The sequence below is a fragment of the Neopelma chrysocephalum genome, unplaced genomic scaffold, assembly GCF_003984885.1.
Source record: "Neopelma chrysocephalum unplaced genomic scaffold, ASM398488v2 Primary Assembly neopelma1_44, whole genome shotgun sequence".
Taxonomy (NCBI): Eukaryota; Metazoa; Chordata; class Aves; order Passeriformes; family Pipridae; genus Neopelma; species Neopelma chrysocephalum.
This window is the reverse complement of record NW_020897703.1, coordinates 8,745,388-8,771,001: the sequence shown is the minus strand read 5'-3', so window position 1 is coordinate 8,771,001 and position 25,614 is coordinate 8,745,388. Positions and strand designations below refer to the sequence as shown.

Sequence of the window (25,614 nt, the reverse complement as noted above, 5' to 3'; positions counted from 1 at the left end):
AATTCTTTGCAGCTATTTTAATTTTTTTTCTGAAATTCTTTTTTGTGTTCTGATTTAATGCTTGGAACACTTTTTCGTATGTATTGACTGTCTGCTGAAGTCTCTGCTGACACAGCTCTTTCACATGATGCAGTGCTGGAGAAAAGCTGATGAGTCTTTCTTTATGAGCTCTGACATATTAATTAGCAAAATGGTCAAAAAAGCTTTCCTATTTTTATTTTAATGTCACTAGACCATGCTTTTGGCTGGGGTTATGTTTTGAGACAAGATGAGTAAGATCTTATTTTCTTGTTGGCTGCTATGTGAGGAACATATGACTGGGCTATGGATTAGTACCAGCAAGGCTGAGTGATACAGAGTAGCTGTGCTACCAAGCTAGATTTGAGTTAATACTATATGGTTAAACCACAACATATGTCAAGAGATAGGGTTAGGACTTAAGTAGGAAAACGCCCATTGGGATAGTTTAAAGGATGCCTCTGGTCAGGTTCTGCCCCTTACTGTTAATTTTGATGACTGTGCAGGTACCAGGTTGCCATTCAGCCTGTAGGTAGGACTAGTGTTCTGGGAAAGAAAGCTTGAAGAGGTGGGTGTACAGCTCAATCCTGCAAGGTCAGGTTTGATGAGACCTGAGTCCTGTCTGGTAGACCTCCAGTCTGTGCTGCTTCATGTGTAGGTAACTGGGTTGGGATTAAATGACCATTCAGATTAGAAGTGGAGATAGTTTGGAATAAGGCAGGTTAAAGGTCTTAGTGTTTCTCTGCATCCTGGGGACCCCTGGTGGCCTAGTGGTTAGCATGCGGGACTCTCACCGCTGCGACCCAGGTTCAAATCCCAGTCCCCCTGGGCAGATGGAGCCCGTTAGCCCTGTGAGGCCATCCATCTATGAGAAGGTCACTCTAAACAAACCTACGTCTGAGGACCTCACTGCCATTGTCCAAGCTTGCTTGGCCCCAGCAGATGAACCTTAGGATTAAAGGGTGGGCTCAGTTCAGCGCAGGCTGTGTCTCACCTAAAAAATCCATTGCGCAGGCTGGAAAGGTAAAAGACCTTTCCCCAAATCTTAATTCGCGAAGACTGGCCATTATTATTATTATTCTCTGCATCCTTCAATGCCAGGATGTATTCTGCATTAAATACATTTTACTGAGGTTTTGTTAGGGCTAAGGATGAGGATTAAAATTATGGTTTAGGACACAGGAGTGGCTGAAAAGTTAGGTTTATTGGTAAATTTTATATGACCCACTGGAGTAGGATATGGAAAGTGCAAACAATTAAGCTTCCTAACCTTCAGAATAGGCTCTTCATCCTGTTGCAAAAGCCGTGGTTGCATTGGTAGATAAAATAAGTCTATGAGATGCTCAGGTTGCATCTACAAAAGTGTAAGCTGAATGTCCCATTTGGCTTTAAAGTTGAGTGACACAGGGTGATCCCCATCTGTGCTCTGAGCCTCTATTGTAAGATGGCTTCAGATGGCCTCAAGAAGCCATGCCTGGCGTATCCTAACTCCTGAAGCATTTCTAGGAAGTGTTTGTGTGAGCAGAAGGGCTGTTATGACTTCTGTAGTGTAGATGATTACATTCTAATAAACGTAGGTGTGCCCAGACACTGCTAAATTTGCAAATATAAACATAACCTGTGATTTTAAGGACTCCAGTTTAGTTTTTCTCAGGGACAAAATAGAGTCTGGTGCAGGCAGAATTCAGTGTGTTAAAGTTTATTCTGGTAAAAGTGTGAATAATAACTAGGCTAAGCTTACTGTTGCAACTTCAATTTGGACTTGGAAGGGCAGAGAAAACTGGAGAACGTATTTAATTTATTTTTTTTAGCTGGAGGAATCATGCAAAGATTGAGCTGTTGGAACACCAGCAAAATCCAATGCTTATGTAGCACAAAAGGCTTCCTTTTAATCAAGGATTCCAGTGGGGGTTAATAGTGGGGTTAGGAAAGACTACAGAAAGTTTAGTGCATGCTGCTAGGCTTGAGACTGGTGCCACTGTAGCAAGTTTGACTTCTGTTTTGATTCTGATTTGCAGGTAACACAGTTATGTCGAAGAGGTGCACAAGGAAGTGCTGTTCTCCTCATACCAGATCTTGTAATTTTGTTAAACAAACCTTCTTGCTGCTGTAGATGTCATTAAAGCTGAGCTTTTCAAAGGGGACCATTGGGTTTAGTACTGAGTTCAAAAGGATTTATAGAATAACTAGCTCCACGGTAGAAAAGACTCGTGTAAATGACTGAGCTGCCTGGTGTATGCAAGTGAAGTGCCTGTCCAAACAAGGACCTTGCCACTAACTGAAAACATAAAGCCTATAGAATCTGACACTTATCTTTGCATTTGTGAGAGGAGAGAGGAGAGAGGTTGACTTTAGTTCATTTTATTTCTCTTTGAGAGTAAGAACATAATACTGGGCTGCATCAGTTGTTCTTTCAAGTGTGAAGAGGACTTGTCTACTTCACAGTCTGCAGGATACCTTAACAATACCAGTGTAGCCTAACTTTTGTGTCTTGGCTCGGGTATTGGACATAAGTAAACTGTGGTGTCACTGGAAGGTGCGCATTGTGGTTTTTCCCTTAGTTCAGCCAGTTGATGCTTGGTGCTATTTTAGTTTGACTGGCATAAAATCAAATGCAAGTATCTTTCTATGATGCTTCAGTATGCTAAATCACCCACAACCCATGCCTCTGTCAGCTTGGATTGTTAAGCTGTAGGTAATGTTTGATGTTTTATTGTGAGGAATATTTTTGCAAGATTTTTCACTCTTTTACTGTTACAATCATCTTGGGCTTCTCTCCCTGGATGATTATTTTCTTTTGGTAGTGGTGGTGGTGTTATTATCATCATCAACTTTGATTATGATTCTACAAGTAAAGTGTTCCTTTGAACTTATAATTTCAAATAAGTTGTTGTCATCTGAGAATCTGTATCAGCTCATGAAACTGAGAAACAAAAAATATGGTTCCTTTTTTCCTGCAGGTTGATCTCTGTCTACTGTTGTTTTTTTCTTTTCTTCAAACACAATTTGCCCAGTCAAGAATGCACTAATGTACTTAATACTCTATGCCAAAACGGCTTTGCTACCCTTTTTGTAGTGGATTTTATTTTTAATTTTTTAACATGTAGTTTCCATGTTATATATTGTTCTAACCATCTTCATTGTTTAGAGCTGGGAGGGAGTGGGGAGGCTTGATTAACATTGCTAGTTGCACAAAAATTGTATGTATTTCTGCATGAGAAGTTTGTTTTTTCACTGACTCAGGAAAAGGAAGGCTGGACTCTTAGCAGTTCCTGTGGTTCAAACTATTTTTCTAAATTAACAGAACTTTCTGTATTGTTGAATTTTAGTGAAAAGCAGTTTGTTGGTCAAAATCTCTTCTGAATGTCAGGCTGTGGCTCTTTACAGTATTCCTTGCCTGCCAGGTCTATGTGGCTGATAAACAGCTCTCAGATAATGTAGTTAAATGGTTCTTCTCTATATGGGGAAACAAGCACTCATTTTTACTCTTGAGAAGAACTATTTTATGCCCCCAGTAACTCACCAGCTGTAACTATTCCTTTGACAGCTGTTTTTCCTTTTTTTTTTTTAAGACTTTATTAGCTGTGTGATGATGATTTGTTGTGACCCCTGTTTTTTTAGGTCCTGAGAAACTCATCTGTAGATAAAAATCCCTCACTTGAGAGTGCTGTTTGATGTTATGATGTTGATCTAAAAGCTTGCTGCTGCTGAAAAAGGCAGTCTTGGTTACCATACCTCCTATCTGCAGCTGCCTGGTTTCCATTACTTCTTTATTCCAGTCCCACAGCTTAGCTGGTGAGATGGTTGAGAGAGCTAAACCAGCCAAAAACTAAACCAAGACAGACAAAAGTGAATAGTACTGAGTTTATCTCCTCAAACCACATTTGAGAGAGACAATCTTGCATGCCAGTAGAAGAGAAATGCAACAAGTGGATGGACATGAGAACTATGACTTTGAGGCAGCTGCCTATCAAATCCCCTTATCTGCCATGTCAAACTATATTCTTGTTAAATTCAAATGCCAAATTTGCATTGATTTTAGTTTTTGATTTTTTTTTTTATTTTTTTAAGGCTGTTTTACTTGCCATGAATAAAATCACTTCCTCTGTGGCAGGACCAAGTGGTCCTAGAATAAAAGTGGCAGTAAACCTGTGCAAACTGAACAGGAGCATCCCTACTGTCTCATCCTTTAATTGCAAGAATCTTTTCTTAAATCACTTATTCACTTTGATTTTATGAATGCTTTGTGTTCTGTGACTCTTAGTGTGCATTGTATGACGATATGGCAAAGCAGTGCCCGTTGATCTTCCTTTGAACTATAGTTATTAAAGTGAATAGATCTGATCTGCTGAGAACAATAACAAACTTGCAGGAGAAACCTGTTTTCCCTCACTGTTCTTGTGTGAGATTTAAGATCTGGAGCAGAGCTGAATTTAGACCAACATATTGCAGATGCAAATTCAAGGGGTCTTTGACTGAGGTTTTTTAAAATAGCATAGTTGACTTAATGTTTTCCTGTCACCTGAAGAGGATCCCATGATATCCTTGTATTCATAAATGCCTAGCCACATGTTTCTGCCCCCTTTCTCTCTATGCCAGCTTTATTATTCTTATAATTCCATGATGAGCTGTTGTGGGAAGCTAACCTAGCAGAAAAATAATTCTACAAAAAGGAATAGTATTCTTCTGGTTTAGTCAAGGGAGCAAGAAAAAGGAAGTTCAGGAAAAGAGAAGAATGGTTTTGTAACTGACATTTTTTGATCCTGGGATCAGCCTAAGCTGAAGGAAGTTGGCTGGGGTGGAGGGGGTGGGCAGACACATCTAAGGGAAAAAGTGTGGATGAAAGAAGATTTGCGGATCTTCAGAGATGTCTTTGTGCTGAAAGAAAAGAAGTTGGGGAGCAAGTGTGAGTCTCTTTTTATTGTCCTGAAGTCTAAACTGAAAGCAAGCTTCTGTTAGGTTTGTTTAATGGTCAGTGATAGTTGGGTTTGTGTATTTTTGACTGCGATGTTATTTGCCGTTAAAGTGCCAGGACTGTCTCTTAGTCTTGTTCGGGCTGCTACACTCTGAGTCTGGTCTTCTCCTAAGGAATGAGAGAAGATTGAGCAGTTCTTAAGAGCAGCTGAGTCGGACAAGCTGGGAGAAGCTTTCATAAGTGCCAGATGGAGTGAACAGGCAGCTCAGACAGGAAGGACAATTTTCCTTAAGAACCGCAGGGACTGGGTAGGGTTTCTTTCAATCCAACTGATCGCAGAAAGCTGCTGAACCACAGAACAAGTGATGTTGTAAGAGTTGAGCAGAAGTATTTATTCCACTCTGTCTCAGAAAAAGTTAATTATCTGTACTACAAAGGCATAGTAGAACAACACTTAACTTCAACAACAAAGTTCTTTTCATGTTGCCTCTTTAAGAACAAAAGTGCTTGTGCATCTACCAAGACAGTCTTTAACAACTCGGACTTCTCTGTGAAGGAAGGTTGTGCCCTAAAAGTAGACCAAAGTAAGATATTTCAATTTGACCAGCATGAAATAAAACGTAGAAGTTCCTGTAGGCTGGAACTATACAAAGCACCGCTGTGAATACACAGCTAGGGAACTGCCTGCTGAAGCTGCAACATTAGTTTATTAGAGAAAGATGTTGAAGAGTGATTCTGCGTGGCAGGAATGCCTTATTTTTAAATGCATGTAAACTTGAAGGAGGAAAGTCTGCATGGCAGTAAGGACAGCCTTTTCCCAGAGGAGGAGGCCTGGTCTGGCAGATATCCAAACTGCAGTCTTCAAAAATATACAACAGAGGTGAAAGATTTACTTCTACTCAATCACATCTCAATAATATGGGAATTATGCATTACCCAGTATGAATTGTTGACATCCAGGGATTGCAAACCAACAGCCTTTCTCCTTGGGGAGTATTCTTTGCTCTAGGAGCAGAGAAAGGGACAGGAACTTTGTTAAATGTGACTTGGGAAATTTCATGCTCAGCAGTTACCCAGTATTACAGCTCCTTTATGATACAGAAGTGGGAAAAGTGATCAGGGAAAAAGAAAAACCAACACACAGAAATTTTTTCCAGCCAATGTACTCATACATTCCTATTTCTTCTACTTCCTTTTTTTTCCCTTTTTCTCTTTAATTTCCTGAAGTGATTCTGGGCAAATTGTTGTGTTAACTGAGGCTGGGGGGTGGGTTTTGGTGTTCACACTCCATAGTTGCTATTTTTCCCCTAGGTCAGTATTGCTGTGCAGAACTCAGCGAAGCAAGTCAAGAGAGTATTAAAACCCCCAAAATGTTTAAGTAGTATAAAATGAAGCACAGACTTTTAATGGTTGTGATGAGTGCATCCACTTAAGGTAAGGCCTGCTAGTAGTTGAAATAAGTGGTCATCTGTGTGTGGTAATTCCTTTGTCTGTGTCAGCCCACAGTGGGCCGAAGGAGCCGTGTGCCTACAGAGTCTGTATCTCGTGCAGCTGAAATACTCTCTCTAGTAAATGGTGCGGTGCTGGCAGGAGTTACCAGCAGTAGGCTGTTTGGGACATGTATTCTCTTCCCGAGACCTGGCAATACTTTCCCCTGTGACTGTGCTGAGCCTGCCACATTTCTTGTCTTTGCTGAAAGTTTCTGGTTCGAGTTGGAGCTTCCTACTGCCTTGTATTCCAAGTTGTTTCTGACAGGAGCATAGGAGAGCTTGTAAATATGTAAATATGGATGTGTCTACATGAGGAGTGCTATATCAGGCAGAAATAAAGCTTTGTCTGAAAGAAGAAGTGTAACTGTGTTAATGCAGAATTTCACACAGGATAATAGATGCTACAGTATTGCGGAAGTGGTTATTAGGACCTGACATCTTGGTATCTCTGGATCCTGGAATATCACACGCAGTAAGAATTGTTACTAAATTTGAAGTGATAGGAGATGGTAAAAAAAACCAAGAAAACTGGCATTAGGCCTAAGCAAAGGTTAAGAAACAGTATATTTGAAATTTAAAGAATGTAAAGAAATCATAGTGCTTTTAGTGAAACTGGAGATTCAAAGGCACAGCAGCCAGCAAAACAAGTTTAATGTTTAAAATCATTGGGACCTCTTGCTATATGTTGATCTTTAGAGAGCTTTTCTGGTGATGGTGCCTTAACAAATGGCTCATGAAAGTACCTACATGACTGATAGTAAGCTGTTTCCTTCGTGGAACTCCTGCCTTGGCCCTAAGAAGAAAGCTGAAAACAGCAAGTGGATCCATCAGCTCTCCTGCATTTTTAGGGCACTGCATGCATTTCAGAAAGCAAAACAAATTCCCTCAGTCTGCATCTTCTGTAATTGAGGAGAAAGTGATGATGTGATTCTAACACCCCTGTGTAACATTTCCCCCCTCTGCAGTTAGAACAGGAGTCGCAACCTTCCTGCCAGTCTTTTCTCTTACTATTGGTTTCGTGTTCCTTTAAGCAGTACCCGTGCTTTTTTCAACATTTGTGGTGAATGATCTGCAGATAGTCAGGAAAGACCTTCAGAGTACTAGGTGGTGAAAGTTGGCTGTGATCAGTGTTGGCAGCTACTATGATTCTTTTAGTTGCTTGTTGTGACCAAAGAGACCAACAGCCACTGCCGAATGCCTCATTTTATTAATCCTTTCCCTCCAAGAGCTGTTTTTTTGCTGGGCATAATATTCAGTGCTGGCAGCAGGTATCCTGAAGTCACTGGTGCCAAGGAGTTAATGAATTTGGAAAACTTCCCAGATAATACATCTGGCCCTCTAACTTACATTTTGGAGCATGAAGTATGAGATGTAGAAAGAAGAGCACTGAACTAAATGAGCTACTGGCTGAAGAGAAGAAGGGTGCACTTTTATTTTTTTTGAACTAGTTGAATGAAAGTTAAAAATTACATAGCCCCACAGAAGATTTAATGGTTGTGTTTTTGTTTGGGGTTTTGGTTTTGTGGTTGATTTGGTTGGGTTTTTTTGTTTTTAATTTTGTAATACTGTGTATTTGCTAGTTGCATTACCTTCTGAGGCTTGAATACAAACCAAGAGGCATTTATAATTCTCCACTTTGAATAATTCTTCTCCTTCATTTTTTATTTTGAAGTCCCATCATGTTGCCATGTCAATAAAAAGGATTTTGAAGGTAATTGATATTTCTAGTCCAGCTCACTTCTGGAATAGTATCTTGTACCGTGTTTGCCTCCTACAGCATTTGAAATAAGGCTTCATTGTATAAAATGGGTTGCTGGTGCAATTTATTAATACACATCTTTGTGTAATAAAAGCTGTGCAGTGCAATATGGTTCAGAAATTAACTTTGAAGAAAAGAATTATATTGCTATTTGTATATCTCATGAAACAGCGTTATTTTTAGTGGGTCCTTCAATACATCAATGCTACTTAGTGCTTACCTACACGGCACTCTGAAAGTAACCAGAACATCATCCCTAATTAAGTGTCCTACTAAAATGCTTTTTTCTGGCCTAAGAGCAGAGCAGGAGAGTTTTTTTGTACATAGCAGTGGCGACCCAAATGGAAAGCATTTCGTAGAAGAGTAGAAAGCACTTCCTTGAGTTACATCGACTATCAGCAAGTAATTTCCTTCTACATCAGGCCATGGCACCATGCTGCCCTTCCAAAATATACCTTCTCTAGTGTTTACCCTTTTTTCTGCCTGATGTCTTGATAGATGAAATTTTTCATTTAGTTAGCTTTTTCATTTCATTAGGTTTAATTTAGTCTTGCATGGGGTAATGTAGTTTCCAACAGTTTTGGTTTGGCCTGCAGGTAATAGCCATAATGATTGGTACCTTAACCCTGTGAATGCACAGCAGATCCCTATTGACATGAGATCAAACTTGTGTTTGTTTGGGGTTTTTAAAAGAAATTTAAATGTCAGTTCCTACCTCCAACCCCCTTTCCCCCAAGTAATGTGACATCTATACTGAGGCTAATCTATATCTGATTCTGCGCTTTTTGATTATTCACCTTCTGTTGTAAAAATTCTTCCTTTAATATTTCCCCCTTTAAGTCTTCAAGCTGGTTCTCATACTTAGAAGAAACTTTTGTGGGATGGATATCTGTCTGCGAGGAGAGCAAATTTGTGACCTGAAGGGTTCACCTCCAGACTTCCAAGAAGCAGGAGAGCGTGCAGGGCATAGTCAAGTCCCATGGACTGTTGCTGCACAGCATGTTTCAGTATTAGTAGGTTATTTTTCTAGATCATGTCCTCCTCCTGTTCTGTTGCTGCTAAGTTCACAGACTGAATAGCGTAGGAAGGAACCATTCTGTCTAGTGTGACTAGTGGGCTTGGGGCAAAGCAGGGAATTCAGTGGAGAGAGGCAGACGCTAATTCTACAATTAGCCTAATTTCAAAATGCTAGTTTCCTTAGTGCCATAATAACAGCAAGACCCTGACTCTTCTGCACTGAAAGCTTAAATAGGGATCATGTCCCTTCCAGTGCTGGGGTCAGGACCTGGCAAAGGGCAGAGGGACAAACAGCACTAGAAGTTCGCATCCATTACTGAAGGGTGATTGCGCTTACAAAGATTGCAAATAAAAACCTCAGTTAACTTGCTGTGTGCAGAAGGACCAGAACAGAGGATCAGGCGCTGATTTGTTTGGATCTTTCATGTAATTACAATTTTTGTTGCTGTCTCTAGTTGGCATAAATTCCCGTGTTCAAAAAAGGGGTTGTTTCTTTCAGTTGCCAGTTGTAATGCTGCTGTTGACAAACAGAGATGTTATAAAAGAGAAATCCAATATAGTGTAGTTAATCAGATGCCTTTTTTTTATTACTTTATAATCTGCTCAAATACCTAATTCCAAAAGCAAAATGACAAAATTGTTCGATCGAAGCTTCTGGAGTTTAATTCCTTTCTAAAAAATAGCACAGTGGTTTAATTTTAAAGGGGGGAAAAAAAATAAAAATAACATTACATGCAAGACTAAATTTTGTCAGCCATTGCATTGAATAACTCACTGCTTATGACTGAAATGTACATCACAAAATAGCTGCAAAGAATAATTTTCAGTCTGAGTTTATAGTAAAAGAGCAAACGTTAAAGAAAAAGAAAACATATAGAAGAAAAATGATTTCTTGCAGTCATTCTTTTTCTGCTGTTCTGTAGGAAATATGGATAAATCATTAAGTCTCAGAAAAAAATCTTTGCTCTCCTTTACTCGTGATTTGGTTTTTCTTTTCTTTTTGTATATAGCGTATGGGTGTAGTGTGCAGTAGTCACTATGTTATCACCTGTTAAGTGTCATGTGTGACACATCCTGTTACAGATTCTATGAAACCGGAGCCGTTTGAAGTAAAACTTTCCATTCAAGTGTCAATTGAAGTGTGGGTTTTATTTGCTTTTTTTTGACAGAGATTGTTCTTTTACTATCTCCTGAAATAACTCTGATATTTGTTTTTGTTTAGGAGAGGAAAAAGGAAGAATATATGGCTAGAGGCTGGGAAGATAGCAAACTACTAGGGAAGATGGGGGGAGCTAGTAAATGATGCTGGGAATGGGAAAAAGAGAGATTGGCCATGTCGCTATGTGAGAAGATGCAGTGTGGGAAAGAGTGACATAACTGAGAGGGGAGACTAGCTTGTGCTGATCTAGGACAGTGGATCTGGAAACCGTGTGGGGAAAAAAAATGTGGCAACCAGCTATGCAATAAAAAACTCTGCCTTTTTAAATACAGACAAAACCAACCAACCAAAAACTAATACAAGACCAAAATGAAAACAAAACAACCAAAAAAACACCAACCACAATCAAAAAAACCACCACCAAACCCCCACATGTAGGAAACCTTATATACAAACTCTATTAGAAGAATATAAATGTGAAGGTTTAAGGTGTCTGAGGTAGGCAGCACTGCCTGTAAGGATGTCCACAAGGGCAAGTTACACCCTTTCTGTGGGTGCTGGTGGTGTGAGATTATGTAATCAAACGCTAACACTTCCCAGGGACTTTACTGACAGAGAACAAGAAGGATCTGCTTCAGGGTAACGAAGGCTGTGGTGTTGGGACCAGCCCTCACCTCATTTCTTGTTGAAGTGGAAAGGTGTGTTGCTGTTTGGTTTATTCTGGCTGGGGGATGTGATGTTAGTGGTATATATGATCTTTGGGGAAAAAGAAACGTCGTTTCTGTTTTCTAGCCTTTACATGCTGCTCAAATGATTTTCTAGCTCTTCCCGTACCTCAGAAGTGTGGAGGCCCAGAAGGTGTCTTTAAACCACACTCAGTGTGTTTTCTCCACCTCGGTGCCTGGCCTGGATGTGTATTGGTTTGCACAAGTGCTGAATGTATTCAGGCTGCAACCAAAGTCAGTAGCAATAGTGCTGTGAGCCCAGGACATGCTAGACATTACATATTCAGAAAAGGAAGCGGAAGGTGGAGGAATCAAGCTTTGAGAATTTTAAAATGGGAACCTGAATTGATCTTCATTCTCCTGTTTCAGTTCCTTGTCACAGAGACACAGACTGTACACATTTATCTTAAAATGACGTCACTAGTGTTTATTAAAAAAACCTTGCTACTAAGGTTTTGAGAAAGAGGCATGAAAGCTTTTTACTGCTGATATCAGAGCAGCTATCAAAGTGTGTGCTCAGTATGAAGTGGGGGGAATTGCTCTACATGTGGAAGAAAAGATCAGATATTTGCTGAAAGAAAGAAACTGGAGTTTTGTAAATAAAATTGTCATGATGTATTTGGGACATAAAATGTAAGTCTATTAGAATGTGCACATAGAGAGAAATAAGTTAACGGTGGACACCTCTGCTATGGCATTTTTCAAGCCTAAGTGCTTTACTTTGCAGTTTTAGTAGTACTCCTTTAAGATCATTTTTGTATATGATCTTAATACATAGTCTGTTGCTTTAACCACTTTCATTAAAATTTTATGAGCCTTTTCAGAAAATCAGATGGAAAAATGCAAATAAATTATGCATTTTATTTAGTATGTAGTAGGTACAGTATTACAGTATGTGTAAACAAATAAAAATGTTTATTAATATAACAAACACTATGTTGAAAGATCCTGCTATAGTCTATAAACCACATAGGCTGTAAAGAATCACTTCAAGTTTAAATAGCTAGTGCTGGATCAAACCTTTGGATTTGGAACAATGTAGAGCGACACTGTAAAAGGATTAATTATCTTGGCTATTATAATTAAAGGGGAGGGGGGAACGTTATGAGTTGTGGGGCACAAAGATTGAAGCCGAAACCTTAAAACATTCCTATTCTGAGAGCAAGTACTTAATATTTTACAAAAATCCCATAGACTCTCTGCTTGCATAGTTTCGCCTTTTATACCCTTCTTCCCGTCATGGAAGAGCTTACAAGTAATCCTGTAAAATTCTGACCTGAGCACTCACCAGTCATCACAGTGCTATGTGTCATTTTATACTGGTCCTTCACCCTGCAAGATGCCAAAGCAACGGAGGAAGTACATGTAGGTAATGAACATTCTTAGTGTTAACAAAGGTGGATCTATACTTGATTGCTTCAAGCCAAAATAACATGTTCACTTAAGTTCTGTTTTACAAGAAAGCCCCAGCTTCCTAGCACCATTTATGCAGATCAACATATCTTTCTTTTCATGGCAGTTTTGGGGTGGTTTTGGTAGGTTGGTTAGGCTTTCTATGGGAGTCTTGATGGTTCTGACACTCTATTTTTAGTACTTCATGTCAGCTGGTGATTTGTACTTCTTGTCAACTGGAGATACAAGAATCTTCTCACCTAGAGTAAAAGATACAGTAAAGTGATCAAATGTAAACCAAAACTCTGCCCTTGTTGGTTTTGAGCAATTACTGACCTACCAGGTAGTCCTGCTCCTTCCAGTGTTCCCCAGACCTCAGTGACAACATGTGTCTGCAACAGTAACTCCTTTCAGACCTGTATGACTTAGCATTAAAAGCTCTGCTTCTTTCCATCTTCAGTTTTGTTACAGGAAGTACTTTATGATCCAAATTGGAAGAAGGGAACTTAGATATTTTTAAGGAAGCTTTTATAGCTAAAGAAGCAGAAGCAATAATTCTTCTCCGAGTTTAATGATGAGTTACATTTTCAGTGCATGAAGAGTCTTCACTTGCCCTGTAATTTGCATTAGCAGAAAAGCGTGCCCATTTTATTAGTGATATTTAGAAAATGGAAGCCAGGAATAGCTGCTCAAGTAAATAGCATTAATTAACAATGAGAATTCCAACAATACTAGAATGACTAATACTGAAATATACTTTTGCAATTTGAGCTTTCATGTGTTTGTAACCTTTGCTAAGGAATTGTTCTTAAACTTCAAATAGAATTTCTTAGTACCTTCATATAAATCAATTGCCTGTAGTTTTCAGTTAAGCAGTTTAATTGCTTAATTAGACTAAGAAAACATAGTGATTAAAATTTAACAGTCATATGGTATAAGGCAATATCAATATTAGTTCTTACTCAGGGTAGCTGAGTTTAGATCAAACTGAATGAACTAGAAGGCAGTATGTTTGTAATGTGCTTTAGCATACGGGAATATCATCTAAGTCTTCTCTAGAGTTAAGAGCCCAGACATTGAAGAATGACAAAGTCAGCAATAAGACTGCATTAAAGCTGCCACAAAACACCAACCCGTAATCAGAGGGCTTCTGCACTGAAACAGCTTTAAGGGTTGTTGGGTTTTTTCATAATCTATGTTGGAAAAAATTAATCCATTCTGTGAAGAGGATCTATGCAAGAAGGGACCACTCTTTCAGAACTGACTTGAAATAAACAAATACCAAAAACAGTTTAAGAGAACATAAGGAAATTCTGCGCAGAGATCTATAGTCTTGCTACTCAAAAGAGAGCCAGTATTGCAGGAATACAGGTATTTTTGCTATCAAAAATTATCAGAGGTACTGAACATTAATTCTGTTTGGAATTGGTATAACACCCAGTGCAGTGGCATTTTGACCCATGGTTAGAGAGGTTCTGTCTGCTTTCATTACACAGGTAATGAAGAATTCATAGGAACAGGAAGCAGAGTCATCTTTATTTTGGGGGCTTTCTTGTTTGTTATTCTGCACATATTTCATGTGTAACACATTCCAGGAAATTACCATGGTCATACTGGGTCAGACAAAAAGTCTATGTGGCCTGCGTCCTTTTTCTGATATCGTCAAGTGCTAATGCCTTATGAGAAATACAAATATATGTCAAGTTTGTCTTACTTTTCTCCAAGAGCTCTCATTGCGTTCAAATATTCAGGGACTTAAAGACTGAACGCAAGAATAGTTTCTATTCATCTGATAATCTTCAATAGATTTAGCTTCTCTTGAGTTTTCTTGCTTCCCATTGAACACATGTGAACTCTTAGTATCCACAACAACAAAATATTATTCACATAAATGTTTATCAGGATTATTACTGTGAAGAGAAATTATAACTGATTACCCATTTCTTTTTTTACTCTTCCAGCAAGATCTGAACCCAGCTAGTAGTTCAGCTCCTTCCTGTGGGACTGCTTTTTCGCAGGGGGGCCAATTAAGGATATGGTAGAACCACCATTACATTTTTTATTTTAATAACATTAGTTTCAGTGTTTCAAAATCTGATTTTAGTTTTCTGCTCTGAAGTCAATTCCATAGTATGTTTCACTATCCAAGATGAGGGTTGACATGCTCATTAAAGGTTGGGGGAAGAAGCTGTCAATCAGTTCTGATTAACCATGTGGTAATATGCGTGAAGTTTTAAGAATTATATTAATACTTCAGTAATCGATTGCCTTAAGTCTATACTCAGTCACAGTATGGTTTGCTATGCATTATCTTCTTGATGAAATGGAATTTCATGCGTTACACAAATTAACCAAATTTCCCTCTTAATGTGGAGAAAATACTGGTCCACAGTCAGAGAAAGACTAAAAAAGGCAAAAATATTTGTGGGCTAGTAACACAAACAGTAGTATCTAATTTTTATATTGTCGTGGCCTTTAGAAATGAAGCTGAGAAATTACATGTTTTTAAGGAATGAAGTTTTATACCTTTATGTTCTATGACTGTATATATAGCCAAATATATTTGCCTTCATGTGTAAGTAAACTGTATTTATACTCAATATCTGGATTTTGAGGGCAAAGAAGGATCAATGTGCTATCTTTTTACTCTTAAAAAAGGAAAATATGAAGTTCAAAATGAGATTACTAGAAAGGAAGATAGGTATTGTTGCAAATGATTCAAGGTATTAAATGGCAATATGTCGTTTGCAATATCACATTAGAATTTGAAAACTTTGAACCTGCTAACTCTCAAATTAGCATAACAGAAAAGGGTAACAGAAATACCTGTTCTTTCTATTTATTTGAGCTGTGTATCTGACAGCATTTCTTTGTGTGCAGATTTATTTCCTGGCTGGGTGATGATCAACAGTTACTCATACTTTGTGCATTTATGTCATTACTTTGTCTCCATGAAGGTGTTCTGCCTAGAGGTCAGGCCCTGCTAAAGATAATGTCAGTGTAAAGCAAAAGCAAAGCTGTGATTAAGGATCTGCAGATTAGTATTTCAGAAGCTAGCATTGTCCAGCATATTTTGGATGGATTCCATCAGTCTTGACCAAAGACCCAGCAAAACATAAGCAAAGGAGGAAACCATTACTTAAAATAAGAAACAGAACAATTCAAAACACACTATTTGGAAAGCGTTTTTTAAAAATTATGTAAATGCTTGTTAATTTTTTTTAATGCTGTAGAGCTAGGAAAAAGAACACAGTGAAAAATTACTGTAACATGGATAAGTTATCTTCCAAAAATATTTATTTTTTTTTATCTGGACTGCACTCACCAGATGCACACACAAGATAAACATAATCTGGGGAAAACACTACAACAAACTACTTTTGTGAACTGCAGTTGGCAGAGATGCTCTTGCCTCAGAAAGTTCACATGATGATGTGTTTAAAGCACAAAGTAATATTTCAAAACTACTGATAATCTATGATGATGTGTCTTTATGCTCTTTATACTTCTAAAGCTATTACTTCTTTCCAGACGTTTGATTCCTCAAACTAAGTAAAAACAGAACTTTCAAAGAGTAAACAGGTTCCTGCTGAAAGGCACATGAACCCATTCGTTTCTTCTTAGTCCTTTAGCAAGACCGGGGTGTAGCTGAAGATGTCTTTCTGGATTGCTAAAATATACAAATCACTGCTTTGAATCCCCCGCAGGCTGAACTTACAGACATCTGACACTCATGCTGTAACTTACATAAAATGAGCTCTTGTTGCTGGACTCTCTGCAGGCAGGTATGTGTAATGATGGAGTATGGAGCTTGCAGAGTGCAATGATCAAAAGACAGATACAGGTGCTATAAGCTGGCAGGCATTGGAAAAGTGTTGATTTACTCCAGCTGAGGATTTGGCTACTAGGTTTGAACCAGATTGAAAATGAACCAACGTGTTCCACTTCTGGAGTCCCTGTTACTTTGAGCACATTAGGCTTTAATCTTAAAGTAAGGCTCTTGAAAGTTGCAGTTCATATCAATTACTTAGAACTTCTATGCCAAGATCACAGTTCAGTATTAATTTACGATATTTCATTGTACTGATGTATTTTGACTGGGTTGCTGTCTGTTTAAAAAAACCTGCCTGTTCGAAAAAAACTGCCTGTTGATGTAAGAACCTGTTCCTGCCTTTGTAATAGCAGATTTTGAAATTTCATCCAAGGATCCAACCACGATGAGTTTTGCACCTGATCCTTGGTACTGTTTCAGTTTTCTGGCACGGTTGATTAAGAATCTGATTATCCAAGGGCATCCTGATCTACTCATAACTAGACTGGTCTAGTAATATCAAGTCTCAGCTTAGAGGAAACCTTTATTTTTCTAATTTGGATTTGTCTGTATTAAAATATCATTTGACTGTGCTTAACCTGTATTGTGATATCTTGGTTGCAATATCACTGTGGCTGCTCCTTGCCTTCCTGTTAAACTTGGAGACATTTGGAATTTATCTTAATTTAGGATAGTATTTTGATTAATTTCTCCAGAAATGTCACCATTGGTCAATTGGTCTTCTTGGACATCACCAAGAAGATGGAATGACCCTTTCTTCTCTTTTGACCCCACATTTCTGCAGTCTGGTTTGGGAGCATGTTTTTATCTACTCTCTGTTTATTGGGCTAGTGAAAGGGCACAAAGTAATGTCATTTGTACACAGGCAAGAAAAATGGGTAAGAAAAGTTTGTATTCATTTCAACATATTCTAAGTTGTTCCATGTAGCAATTCTATTAACTTTTCTAATTTGCTATTTAAACACATTGTAGCAATACAGAACTGAATATTGAAAAGATCCTAAACACATAACTCAGTAATTAATAACATACCATCTTTAGGATACTAAAAATTGCTGCAGGAAAAACTAAACTTAGGGATCTGGGGAGGTTCCCTTTTCTATGGGGAATATTAAAGGCTGGGTGCACATTTGTTAAACATATGAGATTGTAACGAGTTTTCAAAAAACACAGATTTTTGAAACCATCTTTATTGGCTATCTTACATTCTTGCCAGTGTTCTTTTAAAATACAACCTTTTCATTAAAATGACACATCATGACATACCTAGCAAGGGAGCTACAAACCTCTTAAGGAAGGGTTGTGCTATACATGCCGAAACATATGTGAAGTGTAAAGCAGTAAAATGTTTAGACTAGGTCTCAAAGTTAACCAGTATAGCTAAAGTAGTATTCTGTCTTTATTTTTAAGGAAGGCTGGGAGTGTTATCCAGTTGTGAATCATGTCTGTTAAAAAGCCAGCCAGATGTTATTGGGTGTGAGTCTGTATCTTTGCACACTACAGAACAGTTTAGCAAAATCCTTTGCTGCAGCTGTTTAGAAAGAAATTTCCTTACCATTAGTTCCATGAAATGGACGTATTTTTTCTAGGGATTCAGTTTTCTGGAAGAAAGCCTTGAAAATACTTTTCATGTTTTAAGACCTACAAAATAGTCTCAGTACTATAGTCTTTTTTTTTTTACTTATGTTCTCTCTGCTTACAAAACCTTCCATCTTCTCGAGTTTCTTACTGAACTTTGCAACTTATTTAAACACATAGGCTGAGGAGCCTGTGTGAATATTCCTTTCTAGCTTCTGGTGAGTCGGTAGATGGGATCATTGTAGTTGCTGAAAATGTGCACATGGAATATCACATACCTGTGAGATTGCATCTGCATTTCTGTTCCTGCACTTTAGGCACAAGTTTATGGCTAAGTTTACCCAGATCCAACTAACATTATAAGAACATGGAATGTAGATGTAGAAATTGAGCTTTCCTTCCCTCAAAGCTGCAGTGAAGGATGTAGTTCACAGCCTACTTGAGTGCAAAGCTTGAAAGGTTTCCTTTCAGTCTTTGAGTATATTGGTAAACATGGGAAAAAATTATTACCCAGCTGGAAGCATTTTTCCCGTTCCTCAGTTATTCAGATATGGCAAGAGGGAGGTGTGTTCTTTGGGGGTTTTTGTTTTTCTGAAAACAATCCTTATCTCTGGAATGAGAGCAAGAGAAGAAGTTTCATTACAGAGGATAGTTTAAGAGGGGGGGAAAAAAGAAAAAAGTTGAAGCATGCAAAAGCTTGGTTAAAGACCCACTATCACTACAACTATGGATTCAACTATGAAGCATCTATAATAAAATACTTTTATCAACTTTATAAGCATTCAAATGGTCTTAAATCTCATGAGGAAATAAAAAGGAACCTTTGCTGGGGACTTTTCCTGAAAACCTTCATAATCCTTTCAAATTCTGTAGGGATTTTGAGATGTGCAGGATAACTGTTTCTCTTAGTTAATAGTAGGTTTGACAAAGTTCTGCATATTCTTATTCAAGAGTTGGATTTTTGGCATGAACTTTTCAAAACTGTTTCAAGACAAATATTACTAAACTCACAAACAAAGCAATTTCAAAAATATGCATGCCTTTGTGAATGGCCTTTGTGTTTGTGTGTATACAGAAATAGATTAATTACAGGTGTATATGTACCTTTTTAATAGGTTGTCTGATGGCAACTTCAAGCAAAATGTGCATTAATTTTTTAAACCGAAAATTAACCTATGCACTTTCCTTTGAAATACATATAGATAAACAGAAGGAAATAGATTTTCATAACTTCTTCTGAAAGTCAATCTATAATCTGAACCAAATGTAGATTAGGAGCAAAAGATGCAAGTTCACTATTTGGTCTGCTTTATTTTAAAGTGCTGTAAGGAACAAATTGTCTTGCATTCCTATGCTAATAGGACACACTAATCACTGGACAAGGTGATTCTGGTTTTGTTCAGGGTTTTTGAATTAAGGTTATTACTGGAAATGGCTCATTTACTCTGTATGTGCCTGAGACAGAAAGTCTGAGTCCTCTGAAGCTTTTGTAAATACACGTTGCAGAATCTTCCCAGACTGAGATGTTTGCCTGTTTGTAGCTGGCTAATCCAGAAGTGGTTTCCTGATAAGGTTAATGCCCAGTTAATTGCTCCTAGCCTTGACACACAGTTTAATTGCTATTTGGGCAACATATGTTTGTTGCTTGCTCTGTGTAGAATTCTAGCGGATGTAGTGATGCAAACTACAGACTGGTGGAGGGCAAACAAAATAAATACAGTATTTTATGTTCTTTTAATTCAGGGCCAAGTGGATTTGGATGAAGTGTTTATTTAGTTTGCTGGCTGCTTCAGATGCTGTGGCATATTGATTCCTTTTATTACTAGCAGCCATTTAACCTGACCTCTCTCAGATCCAGTATTTTAAAAGCCATAAATTTTAACTTTACTTATGAGCAAGGACTGAAACGCTGTGAAAGCCTTTTTATTAGCAGAGCTTTGCCTTACTCCATGTTCATGTGTCACCCATGGCAACAATATTTAGAGCATCTTAAATTAGAGCGGCTGTTGGGCAGCTTGGTGGTGATGGGGTTAGCAATAAAAAGAGCTCATAAATATCTCAAGTATGTAGGATTCACTGATCAGAGTGTGGGCAGGTGTACAAAAGCAACAAAAGCAATGTAATTATTAGAAAAAGGTATCCTTTTCCTGGTTATTTTGTTCAAAATCTCTCTTTTCTTAGTGTTAATGTTCACAGATAAGGAAGATTCATTTTTTAATTGCAAGTAAGTTGTTGATATTTAAATGTATTTTCCTTGTTGCCTTGGCTTGGCTTTTCTTTTACAATGATCATCTTCCTTGTTGTTTCAATAGCCTAAATTAATCCCCAAACAATGCTTAATGCAATCTTTAACATGCAGATTATATGAGTATTTATAAAAATGTGTCCAGGCCAAAACTTGATGCATAGAAATGACATACCACTCTTTGAAAAAGAAAATAACATGATTATTGAGTTTCTTTCTGCATTCACGTGTAAAGAACTCGAAAAAGCTTTGAATTAGTGAAGAAAACACGAAGCTTAATATGAACTTTTTGCATCGTTCCAATTTGTTACTTCTGATTTAAATTAGTACTTTTAAAAAATATTATTTGAGGCTTAATGACTGAGATCGAGTAATAATTAGCAGCTTATTTCAAAGTAGGCTTAAGACTTAACAAAGTAGATCATAGCCAAGAATTTAGGCTAAGTTTTGGCTTGCTTTCTTCTGTTCTGCTACTGAAGAAGTTTCCCTGTCTGTCCCACAAATTAAAGGTAATGTCTCGTACCAGTGAAAGTGACTTTGTTTAAATATTAGTGCAGGGACTCTTTACTTCATGTTAAACTTTGGCCTGGGAACAAAAATGTTGGTTTAGTTTGAGAAGCGTAATTTATATCAATTAATCTCAGAAAGTGTCACACAGTCTTTTAAAGCTGGATTTGACCTTTTCAGAGCGCGGGTGTGGAAGCAGAAATAAAGCAATCACAGGGCACTGGAATTTTTTTGCTACTACTCAGTTCCAGACTGATCAATTTACAAGGTACCTGAAATCACTATTTTCTAAAAACTGGAATTTTTCCTGTCTGCATTGCTTCTCCTATAGCAGTTTTCCTCCAGCAGATTGTAACAGCTATATCTAAAATCAGCTTAATATGCATAAATATCCCTGAGGAGAAAGCCCCTGCTTTGTAGAAGATAAGGTAGCTTGATTTATATTGGGACCTGTTTGTATGGCAAGTGCTTCAGTTTGTACCAACTAGAGGGAGAACACTAATCTGCTGGAGAAGTAGGGATTCAGATGCCTAGGAAAACTTTTCACTGGATGCGGAGCTATACTGTGGAGTGGTTAAACTTGTGTAACCAAATGAAGAAAATAAATTTTTTCAACAGAGAAGATCAGAGGGGTTTTGTGCAAAGAAAGGCTTGACTGCATTTTGCCCGATGTTCAGCACTAACCTGGCAAATGCACGTGCCATTTCACTGAGGCTTTTGCTTGAACCTCTACTTTTGCTCCTAATTCTTAGCTTTAATATTGTTGCACTGTGAAACTTGTTAGCGTTTTTGACATGTTTAGTGCATACATACTCTTTTTGAAATATTAACACATTTCATTGCAGTGTTGTTGCAGTGTTGTTTGTTAGTGATAAGACTATAGAAAACAGTGACACCGGCATACGTTTCTAAGGTGACAGTAGTGCATTTTCAGCTCTTGTCTAATGGCTGCCTTATTCCAAGCATTTCCTCTTCAGCTGGCTAAAGCTCAGCGTACCTTCTGGGCCCCAAATTGTGAACTGTCATTATTCATAGCTGAAATTGCAGTTTGTGCAAATGTGGGCTAAATTGCAATCATTATATGTAGTAAAATAGATTGAACTATCTGTAAATCTGAAGACTGTAGCTGGCTCTTTTAATCAGAGAACTTGTTAAATTCTCCCATGCTTTGATTTCTCTTTATTAGATTTTTTTTTTCTGTCAGGTGTGGGGTTGTTCTGTGTTCAGTATTTCTGCTTCTAATTTGGAATGCTTGGATTGAGGTATAATAAAATGAGCCAGACAATATATGTTGTCTTTAATATGGGAGTGCAAGATAGTGATTTTTCTCTTGCTTTTTATCAAGCCCTTCATAATCTTTTCTGTGCTACCTCTATAAACTAGTGTTGAAGAAAAGGCTACAGCGTAATCTAAGGTTTTTCTACAAAAATGTTGTATTAGAGCTTTTCATTTGAAAATCGCAAGCTAAATGATGTAATGACTTTGATTCCTCCTTCCCACATCATTCTCTGCATTGAATTGATTGATGATAGAGGAAGTATCTGAATATAAAAATAAAAGTGAGAGGAAAAAATCCTTTGTAGTTGTGCATACTGTGAGTCCTACCAGAAATAAATGAAAGTACATTAAACAAAATGTTTCAGAAAGAATGGAACATGGGGTAATTTAAGTCCCCATATCATGTTACAATCCTGTAGAGTGAGCAGTTAGATCAGTTAGGTTGAGGAAGACCTGAGTTCAGTGAGGCCAAGTGGGGCACCATGAATGTTATTCAGGATGTGTGTCCAAAGCAGAACAGGCACTGAGCTGTGCCTGCTTCCTTAGAAGCTCTTGGCACGTCTCACTCTGAGCCTTACCACTAAAGAAGTCATCATTAGTGCTTCACGATCAAACAGTTGTTTGCCTGGTAAAAGCAGTCATGTCCTCTCTCCAGCGTCCCAGTATGCACAGAGCAGAATACTCATTGTTTTCATAACCATTTTCTCTTCCCCAGTACCACATGAACCTCCATCATGTGCAATGCAATAGGAACCAGGAATGTGTGTGTTTAGGAGACTAGTAAAAACAGAGCCAAATTATTTATAATCTGTTACAACTTTGTGTTTATTCTATTTTCTCAGTCTCAGTGATGCTTTTCCTTCTTTTTTCCGTTATAGCTGTTTTTTACCTCACTATATCTTTCAAAATGTAAATAGGAAATTAGTCTAGCTCACACAGATGTGTTCCAGTAAATATTCTCCTCTAGGCATATTCCTATAGTTTTGGTTTTCAAGAAGAAACATTATCTAAAAAAAAAGTTAATGATAAATATATAAAATGTTTACTCTTTAGGGTGTCTTAGCAGTTGTATTTCATATAGAGTGGCAGCGATTCATGGCTTCTCTTATTTCCACTCTCCCTCACGTGCCTTTGGGGTGGCTTGCATTGCCCACAAGGCTATGTCATTTGTTTCTGTTTGATTTTCATGACTGACATCTTGCTTTTGGCATATTTCCTTCTGCTGGGCTATAAAATAAGGAAAGGAATGTGCAAATGTGAGAGAAAGATAATCTTGGAAATACCTGAAACTAATAACGATGGTAATAAAAGAACAGAAAGCAGGTTTACTTTTAGTGGTACATTAAGAAAAAAAATTAAATCTGCATTAGCCATCTTGCCATTAAGCAGAAAATAAAGGTACATGTAATACCATCTTTTGGTTAAAGGATGATCAGTTATAGATACCACTAAGAACCAGCAATTTGGTTTCAGTCATAGGCAGGTAGTGACATCATTTGTTGTTTTCTCTCATAAATTCAGTAGAGATGCATAAAGTAATTCACCATTTATAAAAATAATGAAGTGGATGCTTCAGTTGGCTTTTATCATTGTACTACAAGAAGCAGTAAAAGGAGGGCTCAAGGATTTAAAATTCATAGAAAGAAGCATTTTTACACAGTAAACAATTGAATTTCTTGTTGCCAAACTATATTTCTGTATTCACAATCGAGTAGGGCTAGATACAAACACACACCATGTGTCCCCAGAAATGCTTGTTAATAACTTGTAAAAGATGAGAGGGTTTGTTTATTTGTTGGTTTGGAGGTTTTCTTACCCATGAGGAAAAATTCATGTTTTCAGGCTTAAGACAGTTCTAAACGTCTGCAGAAATGGAAAAGATACTGAGATGGGCAGGAGAAGGAAATTTCCCTAATTGGGATGTGATACTTGTCCATTACGGAGTCTTATGCATTTCTCTGCAAAGCACCCAATAATAGATGCTGGCTGAGAAAGCGAGGGGACAGGTCTCCCTGCTTAGGGAAGCTCTTAAGCTCCTGTATCTATAGCTGTGCTCCAATATGTGATTGCCACAGCCCTACGATGAAAGGAAAAAAAAAAGGAATAAAAGCTGAATTGCAAAAAATATTAAGTTCTCACTGTTGCTTGTGAAGTTTAAGATTGAATTATTACATTCTTAGAAGAACGGGTAAGGTAAATGCTTAATACTAATCTGCGAGTAAGGGCTCTCAGTAAGTCTTTCAATAAATGAGGACACCTCGTATTGTGACCAGGTGCCTAAGGACTGAGTCTCAGTGTGTGCGGGGGGGGCTGAGCAAACAGCTTGCTGTCTGTTGCATGTAACACATGAGTGTGTCACTCCAAACTTTAGGTGTTGGCTTGGATTTCCATAAGAATGGCCTTCATATGTTAAGTGTAGTCTTCCAGTTTGAGTAATTGGCTCAACTTTATATAAAACAGGCTGTAACCAGCATTTAACCTGAGACTTTTTTTTTTTCAGGTAATAGAGCTTAGGGCAGTAATTCTGTGCAGTGGGATATGTGTCTAAATACCTTTGTGCGGGCTTTATACACAACTCCTTTGGCCAGACAGGTGGCTGTAGAAGCAGCCTGGAGTCGGCACTGGCTGCTAGACCTCCCAGAGCCATGAGAAGGCGGGGACATGGCCAGTGCTTCCCTGGAGACACTGTAGTTGCCTTGAAACCATCCCCAGTGGATACCCCTCCTTGGAGGCTCGATACCCACCAAGTGTGCTGGGTGCCCGCTGCCCGCAGAGGTGGGAGCCGTAGCCCCCGGCAGCCTTCACCCCCCTCCCGGGCAGCCCTTGGTTTTTGGCCCAGCCTGGCTGGGTGCTGGGCTGCCCTGGGCCTGCAGCCCTGCCAGGGGGCTGCTGTGCCCTGTCTCCTGCCCAACAGCCCACCAAAACAGGCTGCCAACTGAAAAATGCAAAAGCTTTTTCTCTGCTGATCGGTGGCTTTCACTTTGCCATCTTTTACACTATTATGGTCCCCTTGGTTTTGCTCCTTCCCAGCCTGAGATAGAAACCACAGTGCCTCTTACTGAAGCACACGTTTTTAGTGATTTTAAGCACGTTTATGCTGTATGCAAGTCATTTCGCTAACTCTGTTTTAGCACTTGCTAATTTGACAATAATGGTAGTCTCCAGAATGGCAATTAGTGAACAGAAGAAGGTTGCACTGTGACCGAGCAGCCAGTTTCCCTTAAACTTCTTTGTCTCCACACACCACCACACACGCACCCAATCCCCCACTTGTTTTCAGCTACATATCAGTCTGCATGCAATGGAAGTGTAAATCGCTTTATGTAGGCACTACTGACAAGTCTCTATTTGGTGCCAAGTCTTAGCTTTTTTCCTCTTGAGAATTCACTGATCACACTTTTACTAGTTCAGAATTACCTGCACTGTAGCACTGCTAAAATCACAGCATATAGTAGTAACATATCTCTCTTTTCTGTGACCCTTGAATCCCTTCAGGTGTGACAGTACATGGACATGTAGGTGAAGGGCTTTTGTTATGTTCTCCTCTTGCTTGTGTTAGTATCACTTAAAAGTTGAAAGCAAAAGCACTTGTGTTCTCAAAGACAGAAGGCATATTGCAAGGCAAAGTCTCTTCCTCAATGTTTCTATGACACATTTACTGTTCTGCCATATAAAAACTAAGTAGACGCTACAGAGGCT

At 38.4% G+C, this 25,614-nt stretch overlaps 1 protein-coding gene across 1 annotated transcript in view; it reads left to right on the top strand.

Annotated features, from left to right (window-relative positions):
• PARD3B (par-3 family cell polarity regulator beta) overlaps positions 1 to 25,614 on the top strand; it is a 371,997-nt gene that overhangs the window by 205,393 nt on the left and 140,990 nt on the right. The window lies entirely within an intron of this gene.